This window comes from Syngnathoides biaculeatus, chromosome 2, assembly GCF_019802595.1.
Source record: "Syngnathoides biaculeatus isolate LvHL_M chromosome 2, ASM1980259v1, whole genome shotgun sequence".
Lineage (NCBI taxonomy): Eukaryota > Metazoa > Chordata > Actinopteri > Syngnathiformes > Syngnathidae > Syngnathoides > Syngnathoides biaculeatus.
The window spans coordinates 20,009,957-20,029,981 of NC_084641.1; the positions used below are offsets into that span (position 1 = coordinate 20,009,957).

The 20,025-nt window shown below is 45.8% G+C and overlaps 1 protein-coding gene across 1 annotated transcript in view; it reads right to left on the minus strand.

Annotated features, from left to right (window-relative positions):
* The window catches only part of nsfl1c (NSFL1 (p97) cofactor (p47)), a 41,038-nt gene that overhangs the window by 20,017 nt on the left and 996 nt on the right, over positions 1–20,025 (minus strand). The window lies entirely within an intron of this gene.

Genomic DNA, 20,025 nt, shown 5'->3' on the forward strand with positions numbered 1-20,025 from the left:
GCAACCATTTTCATGAATGGTGTAGTCATCTCTCATTGGTTTGATTGCAATTCAAAATGTGAATCGCCGACACAAACCGTTGCGCCGTCACAGCTTTAAGTCGATTAAAAAGGACATAAACTTCAATTCATGCAGAAAACACATTTCACATTTGAACAGAAAATGCACAAGATGTTTTAAAGATGATGTCATGGATATAATTGTATTGAAAAAGAAAAACAAGTTAAAGTTATGGACCAGGGAGCTAAAATGTTATGTTATTTAATTATTATTGGGTTGTAGTCACATGTAGGGGATTTAATTTAGAAAGGACATTTGAAATTCATTTTTGTGCCATGATCGGGTCCAACAGTATCAGGGAGTGTGCAGTATCCCTTAGAAAGGGGTGCCCACACTATTATGCCCCAAGATGTACTTTACAAGCAGCCAGTTCCCGCAATCCACCGGTGGGGGTGTGGCAAAGTTAGCGACTGCCGTGGAAAAAGCAAGAGACAGAAGGTAAATAGGAAGCCAGCTTTATGTGCACATGTTCAGTGACATGTCCGAAGAGGGTAGGAGTGGTCAAATGGACTGTCAGTCAATCAATGTGTGCTATCAATGTATTGGCCAAACCTAAAATCAATGGACAATGGATGGATGATCGCGGTCATGCGACCAAAACTGCCTTAGCAATCGACGGGTTGATTCCGATTGACGCATGAGGCTCCCCTCCCTTAGAAGGAGTCGAAATAGAGCTTGACTGCCACCATAGTTCAACTGACACTAACGTACCTTTCTTCCCCCATTTGTGTAAATACCTACTGAAAGTGACCATTTGCTAAGCCACACAATGGAGACACAGACTGACACAATAGTAAAAGGTTTGACACTTTTCAAGCATTCCTGCTTTAAATTATTTTCATTTTGAAGTTTATTACAAGCTTACAAACTGCCTGGGAGTGAAGAATACATTGTCACACAGCAGCAAGAAGTTGCAGCACTCAGTTACCACTGCTCAGTGACTGATTTTTTTTTATTGTTAGAAGTTTGAGCCCATATAGAAATATCCTTTACACAATGATCCATTTAATAATGAAGCGCTGCCTGAGGGATCAAAGGTCACAGTCATTCAGTCTTGCCTATCGGCCTTACAACCACAGATTTATCCAGATTCTCTGAACCTTTTGATGATATTATGGAACATAGAAGATGAAATCCCTAAAATGCTTTCAAATGTTTGTTGAACAATGTGCTTGAATTGTTGGACTATTTGTTCATGCATATTTTGTTCCCAAAGTTGTGCACCATGCCCCATCATTTCTTGTAAACAGCTGAGGATTTCTTGGCTGCTCCTTTAATACCAAATCTTGGCAGCGACCTGTTTAACATGTTCACCTGTGAAATGTTTCAAACAAGTTTTTTTTCCCTTTTGTTGCCTGCGTCACAGTGTTTTGGGAACATGTTGCAGGCATCACATTCAAAATGAAAGAATATTTATCATCCTGAACATTAAGTATCTTTGGGGTACATTCAATTGAATAATGCAGCCCTATGGGGACACAAACCAGTGCAATCTGTAGGCCGGTCCCAAGCCCGGATAAATGCAGAGGGTTGCGTCAGGAAGGGCATCCGGCGTAAAAATTGTGCCAAACAAATATGAGCGTTCATCTAAAAAAAATCGCATACCGGATCGGTCGTGGCCCGGGTTAACAATGCCCGCCTCTGGCACTGCTAACCTGCAGGGCGTCGGTGGGAATTCAGCTACTGTGGGTCAAAGACAAAGAAGAGGAGGAAACCAGAGCCGTCGTCAGAAGAAAAAGAGGAATGCACAGAGCCTACGACTGAGTGTAGGGACTTTGAATGTTGGGACTATGACAGGAAAAGCCCAGGAGTTGGTTGACATGATGATTAGGAGAAAGGTTGATATTCTGTGCATCCAAGAGAACAGGTGGAAAGGTAGTAAGGCTAGAAGTTTAGGAGCAGGGTTTAAATTATTCTACCACAGAGTAGATGGGAAGAGAAATGGAGTAGGGGTTATTTTAAAGGAAGAGCTGACTAAGAATGTCTTGGAGGTGAAAAGAGTATCCGATGGAGTGATGAGACTAAAATTTGAAATTGAGGGTGTTATGTATAATGTGGTTAGCGGCTATGCCCCACAGGTAGGATGTGACCTAGAGTTGAAAGAGAAATTCTGGAAGGAACTAAATGAAGTAGTTCTAAGCATCCCACACAGCGAGAGAGTTGTGATTGGTGCAGATTGTAATGGACATATTCGTAAAGGAAACAGGGGCGATGAAGAAGTGATGGGTAAGTACGGCATCCAGGAAAGGAACTTTGAGGGACAGATGGTGGTGGACTTTGCAAAAAGGATGGAGATGGCTGTAGTGAACACTTAATTCCAGAAGAGGGAGGAACATATAGCGACCTACAAGAGCGGAGGTAGAAGCACGCAGGTGGATTATATTTTGTGCAGACGATCTAATCTGAAGGAGATTACTGACTGTAAAGTAGTAGTAGGGGAGAGTGTAGCTCGACAGCATAGGATGGTAGTGTGTAGGATGACTCTGGTGGTGGGTAGGAAGATTAAGAAGACAAAGGTGGAGCAGAGAACCATGTAGTGGAAGTTGAGAAAGGAAGAATGTTGTGCGGCCTTTCGGAAAGAGGTGAGACAGGCTCTCGATGGACAGCAGAAGCTCCCGGAAGACTGGACTACGACAGCCAAGATAATCAGGGAGACAGGCAGGAGAGTGTGTTGGTGTGTCTTCTGGTAGGAAAGGGGAGAAGGAGACTTGGTGGTGGAACCCCAAAATACAGGGAGTCATACAAGGAAAGAGATGAGCGAAGAAGAAGTGGGACACTGAGAGGACTGAGGACAGGCGAAAGGAGTACATCGAGATGTGACGTAGGGCATGGCGATGTTCAGAGCTGTGGGAATTATAGAGGAATAAAGTTGATGAGCCACACAATGAAGTTATGGGAAAGAGTAGTGGAGGCTAGACTCAGGACAGAAGTAAGTATCTGCGAGCAACAGTATGGTTTCATGCCTAGAAAGAGTACAACAGATGCATTATTTGCCTTGAGGATGCTCGTGGAAAAGTACAGATAAGGTCAGAAGGAGCTACATTGTGTCTTTGTGGCTCTAGAGAAAGCCTATGACAGAGTTCCAAGAGAGGAACTGTGGTACTGCATGCGTAAGTCTGGTGTGGCAGAGAAGTATGTTAAAATAGTACAGGACATGTATGATGGCAGCAGAACAATGGTGAGTTGTGTCTTAGGTGTGACAGAAGAATTTAAGGTGGAGGTGGGACTGTACCAGGGATCAGCTCTGAGCCCCTTCCTGTTTGCAGTGGTAATGGATAGGGTGACAGATGAGGTTAGACTGGAATCCCCTTGGACCATGATGTTCGCAGATGATATTGTGATATGCAGTGAAAGCAGGGAGCATGCAGAGGAACAATTAGAAAGATGGAGACATGCACTGGAAAGGAGAGAAATGAAGATTAGCCGAAGTAAAACAGAATATGTGTGCGTCAATGAGAGAGGTGGAGGGAAAAGAGAGAGGCTACATGGAGAAGAAATACCGAGGGTGGACGATTTCAAATACTTGGGGTCCACAATCCAGAGCAGTGGTGAGTGTGGTAAGGAAGTGAAGAAACGGGTCCAAGCGGGTTGGAACAGCTGGCGGAAGGTGTCTGGTGTGTTATGTGAGAGAAGTGTCTCTGCTTGGACGAAGGGCAAAGTTTACAAAACAGTGGTGAGGCCGGCCATGATGTACGGATTAGAGACGGTGGCACTGAAGAAACAACAGAAAGCAGAACTTGAGGGAGCAGAAATGAAGATGTTGAGGTTCTCGCTCTGAGTGAGCAGCTTGGATAGGGTTAGAAATTAGCTAATTTGAGGGACAGTCAAAGTTGGATGTTTTGGGGACGAGGTTAGAAAGAGCAGACTTCAATGGTTTGGACATGTACAGAGGCGAGAGAGTGTGTATATTGGTAGAAGGGTAGTGAGGATGGAGCTGCCGGGAAAAAGAGCGAGAGGAAGACCAAAGATAAGGTTGATAGATGTTGTGAGGGAGGACATGAGGGCAGTGGGTCTTAGAGAAGAGGATGCACGAGATACATTAGGCTTAGATGGAAAAAGATGACACGCTGTGGCGACCCCTAACGGGACAAGCTGAAAGGAAAAGTAGAAGAAGACATGCTCATGTAGCACAATGAAAGACAGCAAATAAGTGTCCAATGTATTATTGTCATATTATTGTTGGAGAAAAAATGACTGTTAAATTGTTTCAGAGGCATTTGAAGGGTCCCGAGAGTGACAATTTTGCCAAACAAACTGCTAAAACCTCTGTGTTTTACACAACGGCAATAGTTGCGTAGTGAGACACTCTATATTCAGCATCTATATATCACTCGGTGGTGACTCGCACATCGATCAACTGTTGAAGCAGTTCTGAATCAACCTTTTGATCGCCTAACAAGAGTGTCCCTTTTTCCATGCCAGTGAGTGTGCGGATGTGCGGGCCGTATGCGTGCTCAGCTGATCGCATTGAACTTTAGGAATTAATTATTATTAGGGTTTGTGCGAATGGTTGTTTGTCTACACTGTATGCATCCTGTGATTGGTTGGTAACCAGTTTAGAGTGGACCCCACCTCTCACCCAGAGTCAGTTGGGATAGGCGCAAGCACTCTTGCGCTGCTTGTGAGGAGAAGCAGGATGGATAGATAGATAGATAGATAGATAGATAGATAGATAGATAGATAGATATAGATAGATAGATAGATAGATAGATAGATAGATAGATAGATAGATAGATAGATGTGCCAGGACCATTAAATTGAGCTAGCGAGAAGCTAACATGGCAGTTTTGTTTAGCGTCAAAAGTGCACTGCACCAGTGACAAGATGATACAAATATGCTATAGTCGAGGTGCGCAGGCGATTAAATTCAATGTAATTATTTTACATGAGATGTGTGCTTGCCCCAGTGAATGAACTAGTAGAGTGCTACTTTAGCTTCTATTCTAGCTGATATTTACTTAAACGAGATACTTTGAAAGCGAGCATGTTACATGTTTCTTGTTCGACCATCATGACATTTTCTCTGATGTAAATATGACTAAATGTAGTTTTTGTGTGTCTTTGGTCTAAAAGGCAAAGCTTTAAATGCCATCAAGTCCAAGGGCGCTGACAAAGAAGTCGACTAAAAGCTTGCTTTGTTGCGCTGCCATTAGCGTGCGCATTAAATGCTACTTACGTATGAATCCATCCGCGGGGCTATACGAACGCAGACCTTTTTTTCTGTAGATAAGCTTAGCCCCTAACTCCAACCCTAACACATACGTAACCTAATGACCAAAAGTCTTCTGTAGACGTGTGCAGGTGAGCCTACATTGACATCATTGTGGCTATTGGGGATTAAGACAGGGTTTGGGATAAGGGCTAAAATAAAAATATCAAGGACTGCCTAGTCTCAGTTTTCTCTTTTTTTACTCTACACTCATTCTTGTTGGACAAATATGGAAATGTGGACGATAGAAATCCTGTGTTTACCCTGCAATACTTAAACTATGCTGATTGCGGGGTCTCCAAAGGCAAGAAAGCAGATGAGAGCATTTCTAAAAATATCTCGTCACATGGAGAGAAGAGAAAGAAACCAAAGAACAAAAGCATCCTTTTAAGTACTGCAATGGTGCAACTGAAAAGAATACCTATTATTTGCATCGACATAAGGAATGTGGTGCCATTTGGTCATTGAAATGTGCTTATACACACGTAATTATTCAAGAGCATACATAATAAGTAGCAAGCGGGCCAGATGTGTTCATTCAAACAAGCCTTCACAATGGACTTGTCAATGAGTCAGTGAGCTTATGAGGTCATCAGTGCAATAAGGTCCCTAGGCACTGTATGCTGCTGTTAATCGCCACTGAAGCCGAAATCAAGCTGATAAAAGGGCTCATAAACGGGTGTTAAACAATCTTGCCTCTTTGTGAGTGTTTTTTTATGGCAACACGAGTGACTCCAGCCCACCTCCAAGGCCTTTTTAAACCTTTTAAACGAGTCCACTGTGACATGGTATCCACACCGAACAACACAAGTGCACTAGTGTGTTTGGCGTAATACCACATGACATTCCACTGAATGCCCCCCAGACACCCATCCCTCCCCCTGGATAGTATTCCAGCTCCTTCTTTATTGGCGGTGATGCAGACAGACAAGGGTCGCTGTGGAAACCATACATTCAGCTAGATGCAGGACTTCATCTGGCCATGAGGAAACTCCCCTATATCTCAGTTGACATTTGGCAGCCTTTATTGTGTACGGGTCATTTGCGGATGGGGGGCAGGGGCAACCCCCGCTATGATGAATAAATTCTTTTCTTTTTTTTTGCCTTTGGCCCAATGGGAGCGTTAGGATTCATCAAAGGTAGCTCTATGCGGCGAGATGTCTTATAAGTACCATCAAAGTCTGAGTCTCATTTTCTTTAACATTCCACGCCAACATACTCAAAGTTAAATTTTCCTTTTGCTTCCTTTTTTATCCTCCCACTCTTTTGAATCTTTCAGTTCTTGCGCATCATCATCATCAAAAAGAGACTCTTCTCTCACACTTCTGACATATTGCATTGTTCCAGCAATGGAGACTTGAGTTTAAGATCAGTGGCTGTGATATACATGGAAGAAAAGCATGCAGAGAAATGTACCGTATGTGTCGCGCTGACATTAGCCTCCTATATACATCTAATTCAAATCTGATTTTTTTTCGGTCCATTCCTTCGATTGCAATCAGTCCCCCTGTCCCTGCAGCTGAAAAACACCTACAGAGCATGATACTGCCGCCACCATGCTTCACTGTTGGAACTGTTTTGGACAGAGGATGAGAAGTCCAATACAGTCCCAACCAAATGCTTCAGTGTGTGTGGATTATATTAAAATAAATGCAACAGTTAACAGTTCAACATGGAGCTCATCAAAAATAATGAAGAGTAAATAGATTTGGTGACTTACAGGGAAGCCAAAAAGACACAAAAAGGCTCCTGTGATTGGGAAATCTACAAACAAGGAGCATATTTGTTAAAACCACAGGGGTTAAAGCTATGGAGTGAAAAAAGGTTCCGGTTTATAGTCTAAAATTTCTGGTAATTCCAAAAATGTGTCCACAAATAAAGGTCACCCCAAATGGACCCTCCTCCATCTGCAGTCGTGTGCCAAAAGCGTAACCCTACTAAGCACCCGACCAGTCACAATTTTTTTAAACAATCTATGACTTTTAATGAATGGCAGGGATAGCTGCGATTAAATGTCTTGGTGGGTAAGTGCTTACTGCATGTCTCCACGTCTGCAACGGTCATGTAGTGGTGGGTGTTGGTAACACAGTCAGAACTGTGTCAAGACAACGATACCAGCGTCCTGTGCAGGGAGATAAACAGCAGACAGAAAAAAGCAGCTCCAGTCACACATGAAAAGGATTTTTGTAGGATCATTTGAGCTGCCTTTTTTCTGCCCTGAAGATCCTCGGATCAATCACGCGCACACATGCTTCTTCTCTGTCCTTTTTTTTTTTTTTTTTTTCCCACCTCACACACCAAAAAACTACTCCCAAAGGAGCATTTTTTTCTTCAACCAAAACAAAGCCATTGTCAGAGCAGTACATCTACGTTTTGCTATAAGATGTGTTTTGCGTTGCTCACAGGATAGTAGTTTGCATGTCCGCCTCCCAGTCCAAAGGCCCTCGGGTCCTCATGTGGTGGCGTTTCCATGTTTTCCTTATGCTTGTGCAGCTTTTCTTTTCCTCCTTCCCGTGAACATGCATGTTAGGTTCATTGACTTGAAAATGTCCATAGGTGTGAGGATGACTATATGATACATATGTTCATATATACTATCTGAATATGTTACTTGCTCTGATTGTTGAGCAGTCAAGGGTGTTTGGGGTACTCTAGTGATGACCTCCAGCTCACCAGCAACCCTAATGAGGACTAGCACTATGGAAAATTGATAGATGGATGCATTGCTCATGCATGTCAGTTTCAGATTTTGGACTCCACTAATGATGTACCCCAAAAGGTGAGCCAAATGTCAGGTGTTGGGATCCAGCAAGAGCAAGCAAACAGACAAATGCATACAGAAGGACAATTTTGTGTGTCCTGCCTTTTAATCACTCGACCTTTAACACACACATGCACACACACACACACAAACACCCTTGGAACCTCTCAAAGACATAACACATCCTTGGCTCCAAAGATATCTTTCAATGTTGTTGCAGTCTGGGTCTCACTGTCTCCACACTACAGGATCTCTCGAAAGTCTTTTCACATCCTCTTTTCCTATTTTCCACCAATTCTTCTGTTTCTTTGGAGAGAGGATATATTTTATCACCTTACAGTCTTTGCGCAACCCCACTTCGCCTTAATGTCATCCCCTAGCGGAGTTTCCTCCCACTCTACAGGGGATCGCCGTTATCAGAGCAGAAGTAGCAGAGGTCGGATTCTTGTCCCACATAGCCACAGCAACTTCATGGTGCTAATGTAAAAAGAGTCAGATTGCTGATGAAATATTCAGTGTAGACAGCAAACAGCAAAAGATCATAACATACATTTTTCATTGAAGGCCCCAAGAGGTGTCCAAAGCCGTTAGATGCATTTTACTTGTGTGTGTGTGTGTGTGTGTGTGTGTGTTAGTGTACATGTGTGCGTGTGCTTGAATTATCATCTGTAATTGGGCACAGTTTGCTGAGTGCAATTAGCTCCACATGACAATGTAGCTTTAGTCCAACCACAATGAAGAGCTTTTTTTATTGCATAAAACATGGAGTTGGTGCACAAGCAGAGTAGCCATTAGGCAAATTCATCATATCTGTCACGGTTGGGGTGAGTGATAGCAAGGAAGGGAAGACAAAAAATGTGGAGGAACCAAGTGCAGGGAAGCAGGGAGGTAAGACACGAGTGCAAGAGTCTCAAAATGATAATTAACAAGAAAAGGCAACTAAAAAAGTGACGAGAAAATCACAACTGGAAACAAAATATGACTGGTTTTGCCACTGACATGACACAGATGTGCACAATGGGCCGACCCATACAGGACCCAGCAGGAAGAACAATGGGTCGCCTGTCACCTCAGCAGTCTACCTTCCAGTGCCCTGAACCTGCCAACCAAACCCACCCTCCTCGAGTGTGTTCTGTCGTTCCATCCGCTCCGTCCTTTTTGCCCATGTCCCTCACCTCTCGTTGTTATTCACCCCCCCCCAGCCATTTTACCTCCACATTTTTTTATATTCCAATTTTTCAGATTATGAAAATGACCCCTATTTAGTTAATATATCTGATTCAGACTCTGACACTGATTTAGATATTTCCCGTTTCTTCCCTAGTTTTTCAGGTCCGAGTCAGTTTTTGTCAAGTCTCCCCTTCTTTAGCCCCTGTGAGTCCACTCTCCCTCTCTCAAACCAAACCTCCATGGCGACAGGCTGAGGAAGTCTGCTCTCTCTAACTTTGTCGCCAAAACTTTGGCTGTCCCTCTAATGACTTCATTTCCAATTCTATCCAACCTGCTCACTCTGAGCGAGAACCTCGACATCTTCATTTTTGCCACCTCCAGTTCTGCTTCCTGTTGTCTCTTCGGCGCCACTGTCTCTAATCCGTACATGGCCTCCCCACTGTCTAATAAATTTTGCTCTTCATTCCAGCAGAGACTCATCTGTCACATAGCACACCTGACAGCTTCCTCCATCCGTTCAAACCTATTTCTTCCCTTCGTTACCACAGTCTCCATGGCTCTGGACTATTTGCCTCTCTCCTGCCTGTCTCTCTGCCCACCTTGGCTGTAGTGGTCCAGCCTTCTGGAAGGTCCTCCTGTCTACCAAGAGTCTGTCTTTCTCTTCCTTTCCCAGCTTTCACCACATGCTTCTCTCTTCACTCTTGTGTCTACAGCATACCTCTATTTCCCACTTCCAGGGCTGCATTACATCTCTTCCTATCTGGAGTAAATAAAAATGTCTTCTGAAGATATTTGTGGAAATACGGTTTAAATGCCTCACCACGGAACTGAATTGAACATTGTAACCAACAGTTGCTAAAATATATATATTTTTTTTTGTGGTGAACTATATTGCAATATAGTGTTTCCAGAACAGAAGGTTGGCTGTGTTTGTAAGATTTTCAACATTTGCCAAGCAACAAATGTGTTTTGCATTTGTGTGTTTTGCAATGAAACAAACTGTATGACCAAGGATTTTTCAGATTTAACAATACACCAATGCATAACTCAATTTGGTTCAGCGAGGACGCTTCATAGGCACTCACTATAGGTTGAGGGATCTAAAGTGAACGTCTAGTACAGGGGTCAGGAACCTTTTAGGCAAATATTTTAAAATATAAATCCAAAAGAGCCATATTAAAACTACAGTAAATACAAGCGTGTTCGGGCATTTTATGTAAGACCCATACTTTAAGAGTACAATAAGTTTCTAAATTCATTTAAATAACATTATGCTGTTACTAACCAATTATGACAAAAGTACTTCTTACCATTAATGCAACTTTTTTGCTGATGGGTTTGTCATTCGTTTAATGTTAAATTAAACTTCATGCAGCATTTGAGACTTCCATCTGTTATTGGTGAATGTAGGTTAGTCAGTTTTTAGTTTTTTTTAATGTGAAAAAGATTTTTCATATGCATAGGTAGAACTAAACGTTGTCAGTACAGCAATACTCATACACTGCAGTGTGTGGTATGTGACGGGAAGTGCGTTCCAACTATTCACAATCAGCTGGTCTGTAGGTTGAATTTTTTTCCCCATTTGTCCCCACTTATGTGCGCTCTCCAACAATACTTGGCGACAGAGGCGTCTTTTTCTAAAAAAAATTAAAAAAATTCCAGTGGTGGGCAGCGTATAAGCATGCTGTCATTATAAACCACATTAATAGGCTGCGTAAGGACTAACATTTGTAATTATGAGTGTACCCCTTTAAGAGCGCAGTTGGGCGGTGCAAAGTAAACTATGAAGAAGAGTGTGTGGCCGTGCAGACTGATGGATTGTGATGGACACATTGAGCACCCCAAAAGAGTCACAGATTCCCGACCCCTGGTCGAGTCGAACAATTGCAAATTGCAAGGTTGTTGTTTTTTTTTTGTAACTTCAAACCGGACAATAAGGGGCACCCTCCACAAAATGAACTTCAGAAACTGTCCTCTGCAACAACCCAAAATCAACGCAGGGGTTTGCGGTCAGAGGGGGCCCACCGTGTATGTGTGGATGTAAAAAAAAAAAAAAAAAAAAAAAAGCTCTAACCTTACATCATCAGGGACATCAGGGAACGGTGTTTTTCATCTTCTCATCACCGTCTGCACTTCTGAAGCATCCAACATGTCTCATATCTTATCTGTGTGTTGTGTATCACCAAGTTCACTCTGATTGCAACATTTGTAACATTGTTTAAGGTTGTCAGCACAAGGCATACAACATGGTTCACATGAAAAGAGGACCCTTGAAATTCAGAAGTAAAACAAGAAAATGAGAAATACAGAAAAGAAACCATTTTAGAGGAACAGGAAGTGTACTGGAAGTTCCGCCCAGTGCGTGTATTTTTGTTGGCAAGAATTAAATGCACCACTTTGGTGTGCATCTGCATGGTCTAATTTGCTGAATGCATTTAGCTTCACATATGTGTTGAATCAGTACAAGCCCAATCCGTTTTCATTCTACAAAACATGGGAAAGGAGACTCAGAAGCCATCAGTCGTGTTCATAAGGTGTATTTCAAATAAAAAACACCTTCCAGTATTTTGTGTTATTCTTAATAGTCACCTACATGCAGTGAAATTTACTGTAAGTCAGAAGCATCTCTCGTACAAGTTGTACCCATGTTATTAGTTCCAATAAAAATTAATATTCAAAAGAAGTGTGGATCAAACTGACATTTTTGACAGACTAGTCTGATCACAGACTATCCATTTTGTCAAAGAGCTTGCAGAGCCGCTGCTATGATAATCTTTGAAACAAGCTTGTGTATTTGGTGGAAAAGATGAAAAAGATATCGGTGAAGATTGGGCCAAAGAAGAGGATGGTTCAGAGAACAATAAAGAGCTGAGCCAAAACCAGCTTTAAACTTGAAAACAAAATAATGATCTGTGACTTCCTCTGTTTGCTTTATGTTTGATTATTTAGGCTGCCCTCCAACCATTATCATCCTTGGCTTTCAGAAAATGATTTACTTGAACCAGCCTTTCCTTTTCCTTTCTTGCGTGTGTGAGCAATTGTCAACCATTGGATCCCATACACAAACAAATGAGCGTTGAACGAACTGTTCACAAGTAGCGCTGTTGGTACCATTCTTGTGACCTGGGTTCCATTCCCAGGCAATGCATGTGTGTCTGCAACACGAGCTTTTATTAACCAGCGCAGTTTAAGGTTTCCTGTGTGATCGACCACTAGAATGTCTTTTTCCACTCGGATCCCTCTGCGCTCAAAGACTTTGTGTTAGCTGTTGGAAAAGCATTAAACCAGGGAGCATTTCATTCCGTTATCAAGACCACAAAGCATTTGTGTCGCTGCTGAGCCAAACTTGAGTAGTGACTCAAAACAAAGTGAACATCAATCTGGATGCAGAATCCAGTTGGTAAATAAGACGCACACATCACAAGCATCTTAGAAAACTGACTGACAAACAATTGTTTGATTTGCAGCATGCTTGCCAGGTCAGAATCAGAATCAGATTTAATGGAGGTCAGGATAAGCAGTGTAACTTTCAAAGTCAATGATTGCCAAACTAGTCTGTGAAAAGACTGGTATGAGATCCCAGTGATCTTCAACCAGGGTGATGTGGCAGGGTCGAGCTCGTGCTGTAAGAGATCAGGGGTGCCGCACAAAATTTTAATTTTGCTCAATCTGTCAGAAAATCAATTATAGCATAGCATTATGTACTTTTATTCATCTATCTTGGCATCAACATATAGTGACAGGCAGAACAATTAAATGCTCTTCCATTGAATGACAAAAGCTACATTAAAGTGCTCAGTTCACCTATAACTATTCATATAACGTGCCAAGATTGGGTCTCTTCTATGTTTGAGGGGAAAAAGTTGGAGGACCAAAGTTCAGGCAAGAAGTGAGGCAAGGGAGGAGTGCAGGAAAAAGGCCCCTCATTTGGGGACTTTCTTTGTAGAAATCACAAAACAAATTGATCAAGGTTTTACAGTATATTGTGTTTTGTGATCTAATACTACGGTATTTGGAATGAACAGAGGTAAAATGTTTAGACGCTCACAGTTGGTATCCTAACATAAAGCCGGATATAGCAAGATAGCAACCTGAATAAGGAAAGTGCTAAAGCTGCTTGATAAAGATTTTAAATCGTGCCACGTAGTCAGGTACCATTTCTAATGATAACTGATGTAATGCTAACATTTGGTAGGGTAACGTAGTGAGATAATTTGAGTGTCTATTTCTGCAGTCATCTTACATAATGAGTATGGTCCCAGTGCTCTGATAAATGTCAATTTATTAATAGGGGTTCATACTTTAGAGCAATCTGATTTTACACTAACGCATCGTTAAGTAGTGCAGATATTAAAGCATCCATCCATCCGTCCGTTTTCAACATCACAGGTTGCTGGACCGTATCCTAGTAACTTCGGGCTACACCCTGAACCGGTCCCCAATCAGTTGCAGGGCACATATAGACACCGGCAGTGAACCCGCGCTGCTTGGACCAAAGACAGGCGAGTGTACCACTACAACCCCAGTGACGAAATTAAGCCACTATTCTTGAACTGAAATATGACTATGTATTGGCATCCTGCGGGTCAGATTCAGCCACAATGCATCATTGGAGTGTGAACTGAAGGCACCACTGAGATTTTCTTCTTCTATGTGAATAGATGCATGTGATTTCATGTGTTCGATTTGTGTTGGGTACCGCACAGTTCTGAGGTTTGGGCTTCAAATATCAGTTCCAGCCTTCCTGTGGGGAGGCGGCATGTTTTCCTTGTCCTTGCATGTCCTCTTGCTTGTGCGTGTTTTTTTTACTGGGTATTCAGACTTCCTCCAAAATTCCCAAAACATGGATGTCAGATCAATGAAAACTCTGACCCGTCCATTGGTGTGAATGTGATTTTTTTTTTAATGGGTGCTGGGGGGTGAGGGGGGTACCCCATGATTGGCTGGTGACCGATGGTAAAGCCTGCCTCTTTCTCAACAAAGTTGGCTGGGATAGCTTCCTGCTTGCATGCACTATATAAAACGAATTGATGGCTATGATTGGCATAGAGACTCACCACAATATTCAAGAATGTAGATCCTGACTGTACAGTCCAAATGTCTTTTGCAACACTTTGAAAGCGGGGAACTATGTAATTTATCATTGAGTTTCCTACTGTTCAACACACATGCTTTGAGAACACTTATAGTCAAAAAGGGGTCAAGCTTAACCGCAAAAGTACTTAGTGTGTTTACATATTTCATAACTTAGGCATGCAGGTTGATGTGATAAAGGTGCACTAGAATGATGATGATTTAGTTTTTGTGCATGGAAAACCAAACACGCACACAAACACACACAGTCAATAATGGTCCATTAGCATCTACTCTATGTATGTAAAACATACACACATACAGTGCATACAATGCAAGCAAAGTACTGCTTCTTTCACACGCACTTGATATTCAGGAACAAGGCTCAAGGGACCTCAACTTGCTTAAAGGGGGAGCTTTTAATGGTGTACCACCTCTAATGGAAAGGATGGGCGAGGTAAAGATGATTATTGGTTGAGCCTTTACAAAATGGCAACCTGCAACTCATAGACAATGTCTTCAGCCTAGGCCCACACACACCAGTTTTGAAAATGCCCAGAACACCCATCCCTAATCAACACATTTTGATGGACAGCCTCACTGAGCTTTATGCATAGAAGGGTACACCGGCTGAGGTTTTTGCTTCTTTTCTTTTTTTTTGGATCGAAAATTCAAAAGGCCCTTTAAGCCCAAATGTTTCAGGGGCTGAAAATTTGGTGCACCACGAACAATTTACCAAAGACGAGTTGTCAGACGCTTCTGCAAGATTGTCCTGTGGTGTGGGGTGTGTTAAGAGTGATTTTTCCTACCCGATCTGAAAACAGTTGGATCAAAAATCGTAACCTGTTCAATACTTATGGTAAATCATTATGTGCGTGCTCAACAACTAGATCAGTTGAGCCGGGGACTCCATGATTGTGGGACATGAAATGTAACGATAGACAGGAATGAAACAACAATGAAAGCTTGTGCTGCTGCCAGACACAAATGCTACCATGGCGTATTTTTCTTCTTCTACAGTTTTACTTTTTTTATATTTTCTGAAAGGTTGCATGCCCTGTGGCATCATGGGGCCTCTCACAGGTCAGTCTTTGTATGATGCAAGACTTCTGGTTTGGTGGAAGAAAGTCAGAGGTGTTGGTGGGGACATCGTGTTTGCTGTGTTGACCCGTAAGTACATCCATCCATCGAGCCATCCATTTTCTGAGCCGCTAAGCTTCACAAGGGTCGCGGGAGTGCTGTAGCCGATCCCAGCTGTCATCGGGCAGGAGGTGGGGTACACCCTGAACCGGTTGCTACCCATTCGCAGGGCACATAGAGACAGACAACAGTCACACTCGGAATCACACTTCAGAGCAATTTAAAGTCTCCAATGAATGCATCTTCTTTGGATGCGAGACGAAACCAGAGTGCCCAGAGAAAACCCACGCAGGCACAGGAAGAACATGCAAAATCCACAGAGGCGGGGCCAGGATTCATACCCCATTCCTCAGAACTGTGAGGCCAAGGCTCTACAGCTGTTTCATCATGCCCCCCAGTAAATACACAGTTATAAAAAAAAAAAAAAAACAACACACACACAAAGCAATGGCCGATGTTTTCTTCATCATATGAGAAGTCTCACATTTCTAAATAAATGTGTGCATTGTAGCTGAAATATGTTGTAATTTGCAAGCCAAGCCAGTCGTTAGCAATGATGAATTCCCGTCTAGGTTTCTGTCATGTGAGCTTAAGTTCCCTCATGAAGTTCTCAGAGTACAATATATCTAGTTGTTTGAGTAAGACAAAGACATTTCCAAGAAATTATTGAAAGTCGAGCAAAATCAGAGTGATGAAAAGAGTAAAAGACAATTGGAATCAACCGATTGTTCTTAAACCTTTCGGTTAGAAAATTTCGAATAGTTTTTTTTTTTTTTTTTTTTTACATTTTCTTTGCCTTTTTTGTATGACCTTGCATAAGATTAACAGTGGTGATAAACCACAGATGGAAATTTTCATGAAGGACAAAATAAGACACTGAATGTACTGTGTGTAAGTGGTGCACACACATTTTCTTAATAGCCTCTCTGCACGCAGTATTTACGTTGTAGCGCCGGAGAAAAGGAGTCGGAGGCGGAGTGTCGGACACAGAAACAGAACTTGCTTTATTGTTCGACATCACCAAACTACTCGCCTAACGGCGGGAACTCTGTTAACCTTTCCTCCGGAAGCGCAACAACAAAAACAGTCCGTGCGGAACCCCGCACCCCAACTCGAGGTCCCGCGGGTGAATTATGTAAACACCACACAAGCCCCCCCAGAATTCACCCATAGTCAAAATCCTTGTGCCGTGGAGGGATGATGACCCGACCCCGGCGAGTGTGCACTGTAGGGGCCGATGGGGGCGGGGCCGCACTGTCCATTGAGTCACGGGACATGGGCTCAGGCGGGGTCAAAGGTACCCCGGCGGGCGCAGGGGCACAGGGCAAAGGGGGACGACCCCGACGCGGGGGGAGGGCCAACCCCAAAGGCTGGGCAATGTCCAGGTGCGCGGGTTTGACCCTGTCCACGGAAACAGTCTCGGGTCTGCCGCCAATGTCCACGAGCAGGCTCTTATCCCCGTGCTCCAGGACCCTGAACGGCCCGTCGTATGGGGGGCGGAGAGGTCCACGGTGGGCGTCATGACGAACAAACACAAAATCCGCAGAGCGCAGGTGACGGGGCAGCCGGGCAGCTGGGGTGCCATGTTGCGACGTGGGAACCGGCGCAAACCCTTTTGCGGCCTCCAGCAGGGAGGACCGTTGCCTGGCTGCGGACCAGGGCGCTGTGGCGTCCGGGATGAATTCGCCGGGGACCCGCAGTGGCTGGCCGTAGACGAGTTCGGCGGATGAGGGGTCAAGCCGGCACGCAGGGCTGCTTTCATGGAGCGGTGGAACCGCTCGCAAAGACCGTTCGCCTGGGGGTGATAGGCGGTAGTGCGGTGCAGCTTGACCCCCAAACTCTCAGCGACTGCGTTCCAGAGTTCAGAGGTAAACTGAGGGCCACGATCTGAAGAAAGGTCGCACGGTGTCCCGAAGCGTGCAACCCACGTGCCGATGAACGCCCGGGCCACGTCTGACGACGTTGTCGAGGAGAGGGGAACGGCTTCGGGCCAGCGGGTCGTCCTGTCCACCATGGTGAGCAAGTAGGTGAATCCGTGCGAGGGAGGAAGTGGACCTACCAAGTCAACGTTGACGTGGTCAAACCTCCTCTCGGGGACAGCAAAGGGCTCCAAGGGGGCTTTTGTGTGGCGATGCACCTTAGCCCGCTGACAGGCCACGCACGAGTCGACCCAGGCCTGCACATCTTTCTTGAGACCGCGCCACACGAACTTCTGGGCCACCAGCCTCACGGACGGTTTCCTTCCGGGGTGGGAGAGGTTGTGGACCGCCTCGAAAACAGCTCTTCGCCAGTTTGCAGGGACCAGCGGCCGAGGCTGGTCAGCCGAGAGGTCGCACAGCAACCTGACGCCCGAGTCACCAACCGCGACTTCCTCCAGGCGCAAACCCGTGTCAGAAGTCTTGAGGGCCTGCACCCCGTGGTCCGAGGCCTGGTCTGCGCTCATGCGGGAGTAGTCGAGACCCAGATGCACAGTGCCGACGATCGCCCTGGAGAGGCAGTCCGCGACCACATTGGATTTGCCGGCGATGTGTTGGATGTCCGTAGTGTACTCAGAGATGAACGACAGTTGGCGTTGCTGGCGGGCGGACCACGGCTCGGCCACCTTGGACATGGCGAAAGTGAGGGGTTTATGGTCCACATATGCCGTGAACTCACGGCCTTCCAATAGGGAGCGGAAGTGGCGGATCGCCAGCCAGAGGCCGAGGAGCTCTCTATCGAACGTGCTGTATTTGCGCTCCCTGGGGACCAGCTGACGGCTGAAAAAGGCAAGCGGTTGCCAGGCGCCGCCGACCCACTGTTCGAATACGGCTCCAAAAGCGTAGTCCGATGCATCGGTAGTGAGAGCGACAGGGGCCCCGTGGGTCGGGTGAGCCAGCATAGCGGCACGACTCAGTGCGGCCTTCGTAGCCTCGAAGGCTTCCATCCTCTCGGCCGTCCATTCAACGTCCCGGTTGGGGGCCTTGTCTTTAAGAGCCTCATAGAGCGGGCGCATGATGTGGGCCGCCCGGCGGATGAACCGGTGGTAGAAAGTCACCATCCCCAGGAACTCCCGGAGGCCCCGAGCCGAGCGAGGTCGGGGAAAAGCGGAGACGGCCTCCACCTTTGCCGGAAGGGGGGCGGCGCCGTTCTTGTCTATGAGGTGCCCGAGGAACTGGATAGAGGGCACCCCGAAAACACACTTTGCCGGGTTGATGATCAGGCCATGCTGCTCAAGTCTTGCGAAGAGGTCGCGGAGGTGCATCAGATGTTCATCCTCCGAGGAGCTGGTGACGAGGATGTCATCCAAATAGACGAACACAAATGGCAAGTCCCTGAGCACAGAATCCATTAAACGCTGGAAAGATTGTGCCGCGTTTTTAAGACCAAACGGCATCCTCAGAAACTCGAACAGTCCAAACGGAGTGATTACAGCTGTCTTGGGAACGTCTGAGGGGTGCACAGGAACCTGGTGATACCCGCGCACCAGGACGACCTTGGAGAACAAGATTTTGCCTGCCAGGTGGGCTTAGAAGTCCTGAATGTGTGGAACAGGGTAGCGGTCGGGCGTAGTGGCGTCGTTAAGGCGGCGGTAGTCACCACACGGTCGCCACCCACCACTCGGTTTAGGGACGATGTGTAGTGGCGAGGCCCACGGGCTATCCGAGCGGCGGACGATGCCCAGACGCTCCATGTTGGCAAACTCGGACTTAGCGACTGCTAGCTTCTCGGGATCAAGCCGTCGGGCCCTCGCGTGGATCGGGGGGCCCTTGGTCTCAATGTGGTGCTCGACCCCATGTTTAGTCGTGTAGAGGAGAAAGTGGGCCGTGTCAAGGCAGGGAACTCACCAAGGAGGAGTTGGTACTTGGTGCCGTCCGATAGCGAACTGGAGAGACCACCATAAGTCGCCTCATTGCGGACGCAGGCGACCGTGGAAAAAGTCAGTGCATCCACCAGACGGCCCCTCTTAACATCCACCAGCAGCCCGTGGGCACAAAAAAAATCAGCGCCGAGGAGAGGGAATGAGACATCCGCAGTGACAAAGTCCCATGTGAAGCGCTGACTCCCGAAACACAAGTCCACAGTCCTCATGCCATAAGAGCGGATAGGGGAGCCATTGGCGGAAAGTAGGGGTGGCCCATGAGTCCCGCCAGCGGCGTCCTCCGCAGTGGCCGTCAGGACGCTCCTCTGGGCGCCGGTGTCACAAAGGAATTTGCGCCCGGAAAGGTTGTCCTTGACGAACAGCAGCCGGCTCTTCGCGCCCACGCTCACGGCCGCTGCGAAGCGTGGGCTTTGGCGTTTCCCGACGCGTCGTAGTTGCAAGGGGCGCGGCACCTCTTCGCTTTCGCACCGAAACGGGCATGGAAGTAGCACAAGCCTGTGCCAGCACGGCCGTCGGTGCCGAAGGGGCCCCTGCTGGATGCCACCCCCGCGCCCGAAGGTGAGTAACTGCGCGTCGCGGCCAGCGTCTCAGGGGAGAAGCGCTGGGTTGCCAGGAAGAAAACGGTCGGCCTCCTCGGCCAGGGCCCGGGGCTCAGTGATAGTACTGTTCGCGAGCGCCGTCTGAACATGCGGTGGCATTTGCCTGAGAAACAGTTCCATGAAAATGAAATTGGGCTCTTCCGTGCCCAGCAGG